The following is a 9,768-nucleotide window of genomic DNA, read 5'->3' as shown; positions in this document are numbered from 1 at the left end:
TGAGGGGTGCCTGAGAGATTCAGTTCCGTAAACATCTGCCTTTAACTCAAGTCATGATCCTTGGGTCTTGGAATCAAGCCCTGTATCTGGCTCCCTGCTCAGTCTGGAGTCTGCTTCTCCCACTCCCTCTGATCCTTCTCCCTGCTCATGCTTCATCTCTCTCTCTCTCTCTCTCTCTCTCTCTCTCTTTCTTTCTATAAAATGGAAAACTAAACTAAACTAAACTAAACTGACAAAATGAGATCATTACTAACAAGACTCAATGACATATTGAACTCCAATACAAATAATTCCAAACAGCTAGCTAATTGTGGAATAAAAAATAAAATGCTACTTTCTAACTTCAATTTTAGTCATCTTCCCACTAATCCACACCCTTCAATCTTCCATTGGACTTTATGAAGAGCTGATTAAATACATTTGTTCCTCAGACAGTAGATAACATTGTCCAAGATTGGGGGTACCACAGAATAGAACACAGACATGAACAAGTCAGGAAGAGAAGTCTTATCAGAGGTTGGCTTTAAATAAGCAATAGCACCTGTTAGAAGGAAAAGTACTCACCACAATGAGGTGAGGGGAACAGGTGGAAAAGGCTTTGGAATGCTTCTTTCTCATTGAGATATTTAACACAGTGGAGAAAATCTAAACATAAGAGACCACAATGCAAACTAAACATGAAAATCCATAACAGACCCCAATGGTCACACTGACATTAATAGTTGCATGTTCCATGGAACAAGTGAGCTTCAGCAGGCACATCACAAAATAGCTGTTGTATGTAAGTGGACACACAAAAATTTAAAGAGAATGTCCCAGCTGAGTACAAGATTTCAAAGGCCACTCCACTGAGTCAGGAGACAAACACCAGCTGGACACGGAACTCTTTGTTCATAACAGCCTCATAATGCAGAGAGCAACAGATGGTCATATAGCAGTCATAGAACATCACAGTGAGAATTCCAATTTTGGACCCAGACATTAGTATCACGAGGAAGGCCTGTAACACGCACTTCAGAAAACATATGGAGTCAGTGAAGATGATGGAGTTGAGGAAAGATTTGGGAACTGTAGCAGAAATGAGACACATATATAAGAAGGATAAGTGTCTTAGGAAGAATTACATTAGACTGCGGAGGCATTGGTCAAAAATTGTGAGCAAATTATAATTAAATTCTCCACTATGGCCACTAGGTAGATCAGTAAGACCACAGCATATAACCTCAATAACATCTGGCTTTCAGTAAATCTCAGGAGCAAGAATTCCATTATTAGTGTTTGATTCGTTATATTTTAAAAATAAAGCCAACCTATTGAATAAAGAAAAACATTACATTAAATAACAAAATATACTTTGGATCTTTGTTTTGGAAACATGCATACTTTACCATCCTGGGATAGTTGGAAAATTTAAAATACCAAGATATCTATATTTGTAGTTTACTCAGGTATAAAAGAGCTATAAGCATAACAGTCCAATGTAACTAGACTTACATTCATTGCAAAAGATGAAAATAATTCCACTTCCCTCCCTTACTCAATACTTGAGATGGTTTTTGAGTAAATTTATTTCAGCAGGAATTGCAGAATTGGCTACATAATTCTAATTATAATAGAATGCAGATATATTTTGCATAAATATTCTAATTTATGTAAATGGCGTTGTAGGTTAGAAGTCAGGGATAAATTTTCTTTGCTGTGCAGAAGTTTTTGATCTTATGAACAATCAAAAGTTCACTTTTGCTTTTGTTTCCTTTGCCTTTGGAGATATTATACATCTATCAGAAAGGATGAATACCAACTTTTGTATCAACATGGATGGCACTGGAGGAGATTATGCTGAGTGAAATAAGTCAAACAGAGAGTTAATTATCATATGGTTTTGCTTATTTGTGAGGCATAAATAATAAGACGAAGGACATTGGGTGTTGCAGAGAAGTGAGTTGGGGGAAATGGGAGAGGGAGATGAACCAGGAGAGACTGTGAACCCTGAGCAACAAACTGAGGGTTTTGGAGCAGAGGGGGTTGGGGGATTGGGTAAGACTGTTGATGGGTATTAATGAGGACATGTATTGCATGAAGCACTAGGTGTGGTGCATACACAATGAATCTTGGAACATTGGGAAAAAAAAGCAATGAAATATATTTTTTAAGTCAAAAAAGAAGTTCTAAATAAATGCTCTGTTTGTAGAATATTGAAAATTTTTTTAAGTAATCATTAATGTTAGCTTATATTCTAATATATTGCACACTTTTCATGGAAGGACATTAAGGTTTACCCCATGTTTTTATTAAAAACCTATTTTTTGGTGAAAATGTCACCAATGAGGGCCCTGGATGGCTCAGTTGGTTAAGCATCTGCCTTCAGCTCAGGTCATGATCCCAGGATCATGATATCCCTCCTGGATTAGGGCTCCCTGCTCAGCAGGGGGTCAGATTTTGCTTCTCCCTTTGCTACTTACCCCACTCGTGCTCTATTGTATGATCTCTTTCTCTTTCAAATAAATAAAAAAATTAGAAAAGAAGATATCAATGTTATTTGCTATTCTTTTTATGCAGATATTTACCAAAAGCAAACAAACAAAAACAAAAACAAAAACAAAAAAGACAAACAAACAAACAAAAACCAAAAAATATCAGGAAGCTATTCTGGTAATTTTGCAAATTGGTTTGTGGAGTATAACAAATAGCATGGAGGACATGGGGAGTTAGAGAGGAGTAGGGAGTTAGGGGAAGTTGGAAGGGGAGGTGAACCATGAGAGACTATGGACTCTAAAAAACAATCTGAGGGATTTGAATTGACGAGTGGGTGGGAGGTTGGGGTACCAGGTGGTGGGTATTATAGAGGGCACGGGTTGCATGGAGCACTGGGTGTGGTGAAAAAATAATTAATAGTTATGCCAAAAATAAATTAAAAATAAATTTAAAAATGTATAGTACCATTTTCTTATGGGAAAGAACAAAATTTAAGACTACAAGGTATATTTTTAGCATGCAATGCTAGCAAGAATTTAATACCAAGAATAAGCAAATATTAGACATGTGAGAAATACAGAGTGTCTTCCCATTTTATTTTATTTTTTAAAAAAAATTGTTATGGTGTTATGTAAGACACCATAAAATACATCATAAGTTCTTGTGTGTCCTGCCATTTTAGACTCACACAAGACTTCTAATCCATGATCACTCACAAACTCCATTGGGGAGTTGTGTGGTCCTATATTTTTCCCTCAGATCATCCTTATCTTTCATTCTTTTTTTTTAATTATATTAGTATGTTCAGTTAGCTAACATTGAGTACATCATTGACTTTTTATGTAGTGTTCAGTGATTTATTACTTGTGTATAACACCCAGTGCTCATCACAACACATGTCCTCCTTAATACCTATTTTTAATTGTACTTTAGCATCACTTTAGTGACAATTTCTTTAGATCTCGATGCAGCCTCTTTCATCCCCTCACAATATGTGTTCTCAGTGAACACTCTAATTTAAAACAATAATAATAATAATAACTTTCCTCAACCTCTGTAAGTGAAACCCAGCCTTTTTACACAAGATTCTAATTGAGTATTAAATGTAGAAATAATTCCACCACTCCTGGAATCTTTCTCATCAGCCTTTCCCTGTTCTCAATCAGACTTCTGAGAAGTCCCTGTCCCTGAGCGCATTTCTCCTGCATTATCATTCATCTTCCCAATCATCAAATTTATAAATGATGACATGAAATATCTCTTGAATGCTAAAGGTAGTGGTAATTGATAATCATTATCCAAACTTAGGCTTTCTACCTATAAAAAAACGTTCAATCATTTAATTTCAGTGTCTTAATTATCTGAGTAATTCAGCCTCAACACAATATGCATTGGGAAAAGAGCAATAATTATTTCTTCAAGTGACAGTGAGAAAGTTTGATGGTTTCTTTGTGCCTACTCTGATGTTCCCTTTTTCCACCTGAAAAAGAAGGCTCAGACTTTCTGATAATTCTTTATGTAGTTTCTGTTACTTTTAATGTATTGATTTCTCAATGTCTTTTGAGTTCCATTCTGTTGAACGCCTAATAATCTATAATTCTGAGAAGTGCAAAATAGACATATACATTCAGTTTGACAATGCTATTTTTGTCTCACACATAAACCTAATTTCTTATTAATAAAACCAACATTTATTTTATCATCTGAGAGTCACCTCTCTGGTTTTGAAATCAGGCACAATTATTAATATTTTGTACAATCAAAAACAATTATTAAAATTTAATATGAAATTTCCTATAGATTAATATGTTTCTTTTGATTAAGTTAAATGTATAAAACCAAAAAATGCTTTTTTCATCTTACATTAGAAGATTATTGCTCTTTTTCCAAGGCATATTGTGTGGGAGGAAGTGGTAGAGGAAGAGAAAATCTCCAGCGGACTCTCCACTGACCATGGAATCTGATGCAAGACTTGATCCAGCACTTTGAAATCATAACCTGAGCTGAAATCAAGTCAGACACTCAATTCATTGAGCCACTCAAGTGGCCCAATATCAAATAATTTAACATATCTAGAGGACGAAACATATATTTCTATACTCTCATGGACTTTGGACAAGGAACTCCTTGTCTAACAAAATTACTTATAAAAATGTTTTTTTTCTAATAATTTGATATCATATTGTGTTTTGAAATGTAATTATTTAATACGGGAAAATTGAATAAATGACAGAGAATAGAACATCACAGAAGAATTGAAAGGCATTATACGTTTTATTTTGATTAAAGGAAGAGTGGAATACACACACACACATAATGGAATATTATTGGATATAAAAGAGAATAAAATTGTGTAATTTACAACATGGATAATCTAGAAACTATAATGCTAAGCAAAATAATCCAATCAAGGAAAGACAAATACCATATGACTTCGGGATTAAGCAAACCACTTGTGATGAGCACCAAGTATTTTATTCAAGTGTTAAATTACTATGTAGTACAAGTAATATTACACTGTGATATATACACACTATATGTGTATAATACATACATACATAATATATATTACACACTGTATACATATAATACATGCATATGTATAAATATATACTGAACATTATATGTATGCATATATATAGCTATATATATTAACTGTATGTTAATTAACTGGAATTTGAATAAATAATTTAAAAAATAAGAATAGTGATTTTAGAAAAAGACTGATGAGAAGAGTTTCAAAGTAATTTTAGTAAAGAATGAAGTGGCAGGGGGTGGAAGTTGGGGTACCAGGTGGTGGGTATTATAGAGGGCACAGATTGCATGGAGCACTGGGGTGGTGAAAAAATAATGAATACTGTTATGCTGAAAATAAATAAATTTAAATAAATAAATAAATAAATAAAAATGATTAGATAAAAAAGAAATAAGTAAAAATAAAATAAAATAAAATAAAAAAAGCTGGCGGCATCACCCTACCTGATTTCAAGCTTTATTACAAAGCTGTGATCACCAAGACAGCATGGTACTGGCATAAAAACAGACACATAGACCAGTGGAACAGAGTATAGAGCCCAGGTATGGACCCTCAACTCTATGGTCAATTAATCTTTGACAAAACAGGAAAAAATATACAGTGGAAAAAAGACAGTCTCTTCAATAAATGATGCTGGGAAAACTGGACAGCTATATGTAGAAGAATGAAACTCGACCATTCTCTTACACCGTACACAAAGATAAACTCAAAATGGATAAAAGACCTCAACGTGAGACAGGAATCCATCAGAAAACTAGAGGAGAGCATAGGCAGTAATCTCTTCAATATCAGCCACAGCAACTTCTTTCAAGATACATCTCCAAAGGCAAAGGAAACAAAAGCGAAAATAAACTTCTGGGACTTCATCAAAATCAAAACCTTCTGCACAGCAAAGGAAACAGTCAACAAAACAAAGAGGCAACCCACGGAATGGGAGAAGATATTTGCATATGACAGTACAGACAAAAGGTTGATATCCAGGATCTATAATGAACTCCTCAAACTCAACCCACACGAAACAGACAAACACATCAAAAAATGGGCAGAAGATATGAACAGACACTTCTCCAATCAAGACATACAAATGGCTGTCAGACACATGAAAAAATGCTCATCATCATTAGCCCTTAGGGAGATTCAAATTAAAACCACATTGAGATATCACCTTACACCAGTTAGAATGGCCAAAATTAACAAAACAGGAAACAACATGTGTTGGAGAGGATGTGGAGAAAGGAGAACCCTCTTACACTGTTGGTGGGAATGCAAGTTGGTGCAGCCTCTTTGGAGAACAGTGTGGAGATTCCTCAAGAAATTAAAAATAGAGCTTCCCTATGACCCTGCAATTGCACTCCTGGGTATTTACCCCAAAGACACAGATGTCGTGAAAAGAAGGGCCATGTGTACCCCAATGTTTATAGCAACAATGGCCACGGTCGCCAAACTATGGAAAAAACCAAGATGCCCTTCAACGGATGAATGGATAAGGAAGATGTGGTCCATATACACTATGGAGTATTATGCCTCCATCAGAAATGATGAATACCCAACTTTTGTAGCAACATGGACAAGACTGGAAGAGATTATGCTGAGTGAAATAAGTCAAGCTGAGAGAGTCAATTATCATATGGTTTCACTTATTTGTGGAACATAACAAATAGCATGGAGGACAAGGGGCGTTAGAGAGGAGTAGGGAATTTGGGTAAATTGGAAGAGGAGGTGAACCATGAGGGATTATGGACTCTGAAGAACAATCTGAGGGGTTTGAAGTGGCGGGGGGGTGGGAGGTTGGGTTACCAGGTGGTGGGTATTGTAGAGGGCACGGCTTGCATGGAGCACTGGGTGTGGTGGAAAAAAAAAAATGAATGATGTTTTTCTGAAAATAAATAAATTGAAAAAAAATAATAAAATAAAATAATAAATAAGTAATTTGGGGTTTCTCTTTACACTGTTTAAAATGTTACTATATAGGGGCGCCTGGGTGGCTCAGTGGGTTAAAGCCTCTACCTTCGGCTCAGGTCATCATCCCAGGGTCCTGGGATTGAGCCCCGCATCGGCCTCTCTGCTCAGTGGGGAGCCTTCTTCCTCCTCTCTCTCTCTGCCTGCCCCTCTGCCTACTTGTGATCTCTGCCTGTCAAATAAATAAATAAAATCTTAACAAAATGAAACTATATTCTCAAGTCATAAGAAGAATCATAAAACTGCAAATAACTTGACCCTATGCCTCTAGATTCTTGTTTCATGTGTCCCCCTTCCTATCAAACTCACAATGATTTTGTTTGAGCTTCTCTGACATGTACACACTGGTATGTGTTTACCTTCTACTATCTCCAAGTTCTAAGAGGAAAAAGCGTCCTTAACATCCTATGCCTCTGGAAACTCTTTCTTTATCAAGGTATAAGGCACTTAACACAAGTTCAAATGGACCTTTATAAAGTACATGGGATTTTCCAGGATTTCAGACTTTCAGATGTGTGTAAATTTCATTTCTTAAATTCTAAACCCTTTGAGACTGCCCTCATATTCCATCTGATTTGAGAGTTAACACTACTGTCCTTTTTCTACTGAGGTAAAGGATTAGATCTCACTTGATTTCATTACAATGAGCCAACCCGCATCCCTTTAATTTTTTATTATACGTTTTTGACCATTGATGTCTAATACATTCATTTCCTTCTAAAACCTGTAACAATTTACATTTAGGTCTGCATCCACTAATTTTTAAATTGGGTCTAATAATTACAGTTAAGTTGCAATAGTGAGAATCACTAGGAGACATACTCTTTTGACTTTGGGATAAGTCATATGGTTTTTGTTTAGGTCCTTGAGCCACAAAGTTTCCTATTGATTTTTCCTTTACTCACTCCCTGGGTTTAAGCCAACTCCAGTGAGGTAACTTTCCTCCATATTCTAACTAATGAATCAAGATATCAAGATAGAAACTCTCCCAAAACTTGTATTTCCTAACATCTTTAGCAGTTGTTAAATGTCAATGACATTCTAATGAGCATGTAAGAGTCACATCTCCTTTTAGAGCTAACATAATAATGAAAATCAACAGGAATTTCTTTATTGTTGAGATGAAGTGGAGTTTATTTTCCAAATCTGATCCAGTAATATTCCATTTACCTTCTACAATATGTTTAATTGTTTATTCATTTACTTAATATTTGCTCTAAATTATTGCCTCTCTAGATATCCCAGATGACACAATTTCCAAGTTTCCTGCATCTGATTTTTGTTATCTAGGAATTTTTTATCAACACCAGAACATTCATCACAGGTTTGTTTGGATTGTATCTTTATCCTTATTCTCATATTTTTCTGATATCACCAGCACCTTTAGCAATACCATAAGGCATCCTACACACGGACAATCACTATATTAACTTTTAAATCATTTGGTCAATTTCAAAACCACTTGGAAAATTTTGATTGAAATTTAATCTAGCTCAATGTAGAGACCATAGTTATCCTAACAACACTGAGTACAATGAACATTGGAGGTGGTATATCTTTTCATAAAAACAAACAAACAAACAAAAAACCTTTAAAAATTCTATTAGCAAGTTTTGCAGTTTGAAGACATAAGTCAGTTACATGTTTTGTTAAATTCATCACTAAATACTCAATTTCCAGACCCAAATCTGTATTAGTCGGCCATTGATGCTATGTGGAAATGCCATAGACTGCATAATTTAAACAACAGAAATTATCTTCACACAGTTATGGAGTTTAAAATTTTAAGATTAAAGTATGGGCAGGGTTGTTTCTTCAGAGTTATCATTCTTTTGTTTTCCTATGGCTGCCCTCCCTCTGTCTCTTCAAATGACCATTCCCATGTGGACCAGTGCCCATTGTATTACTCTATATGTCCTATTCTCTTCTTTTAAGGACAGGAAACTGGACACCTGGGTGGCTCAGTCAGTTAAAAATCTGTCTTTGGCTCAGGTCATGATCTCAAGATCCTGAGATCAAGTCCTTTGTTTGGGGTCCCTGCTCAATGGGGAGCCTGCATCTCCCTCTCACTTTGCCCTTTGGCACCTCCCACACTATTCCCTTGGTCTGTACTCTATTTCTTTCAAATAAATAAAATCTTAAGAGAAACAGTAGTCAGATTAGATTAGGACACCTACATGTACCCATTTTAAGTAATTATTCCTTAAAAGGCCTTATTCCAAATATAGTCACCTTCTGATATTCTGATAGTTGGGAGCTAACATGCATAATTTCTGAGAATACAAATACATTCATGATATAATATAAATGAAAGTTTTTTAAAAAACACTTATGTTTCATTTTTGTTGCTGTTTATTTTTTTAACTAACATAAAATATTCTAATTTATTATGAATATATTTATTTATTTTTTCCAATTTATTTATTTTCAGAAAAACAGTATTCATTATATTTGCACCACACCCAGTGCTCCATGCAAGCCATGCCCTCTATAATACCCACCACCTGGTACCCCAACCTCCCACCCCCCTGCCACTTCAAACCCCTCAGATTGTTTTTCAGAGTCCATAGTCTCTCATGTTCACTCCCCTTCCAATTTACCCAAAATCACATACCCTCCCCAATGTCCATAACCCTACCCCCCTTCTCCCAACCACCCTCCCCCCAGCAACCCACAGTTTGTTTCATGAGATTAAGAGTCACTTATGGTTTGTCTCCCTCCCTATCCCATCTAGTTTCATGGATTCTTCTCATACCCACTTAAGCCCCCATGTTGCATCACCACTTCCTCATATCAGG

The 9,768-nt window shown here is 35.6% G+C and overlaps 1 pseudogene; it reads right to left on the bottom strand.

Moving 5' to 3' along the window:
- Positions 1–410: 410 nt before the first annotated feature.
- On the bottom strand, positions 411–2,284 carry LOC122913214 (annotated as a pseudogene).
- Positions 2,285–9,768: the final 7,484 nt, after the last annotated feature.

The sequence above is a fragment of the Neovison vison genome, chromosome 1 (assembly GCF_020171115.1).
Source record: "Neovison vison isolate M4711 chromosome 1, ASM_NN_V1, whole genome shotgun sequence".
Taxonomy (NCBI): domain Eukaryota; kingdom Metazoa; phylum Chordata; class Mammalia; order Carnivora; family Mustelidae; genus Neogale; species Neogale vison.
Note: the sequence above shows the minus strand (reverse complement) of the source record. Positions and strands in the feature narration are given on the sequence as shown.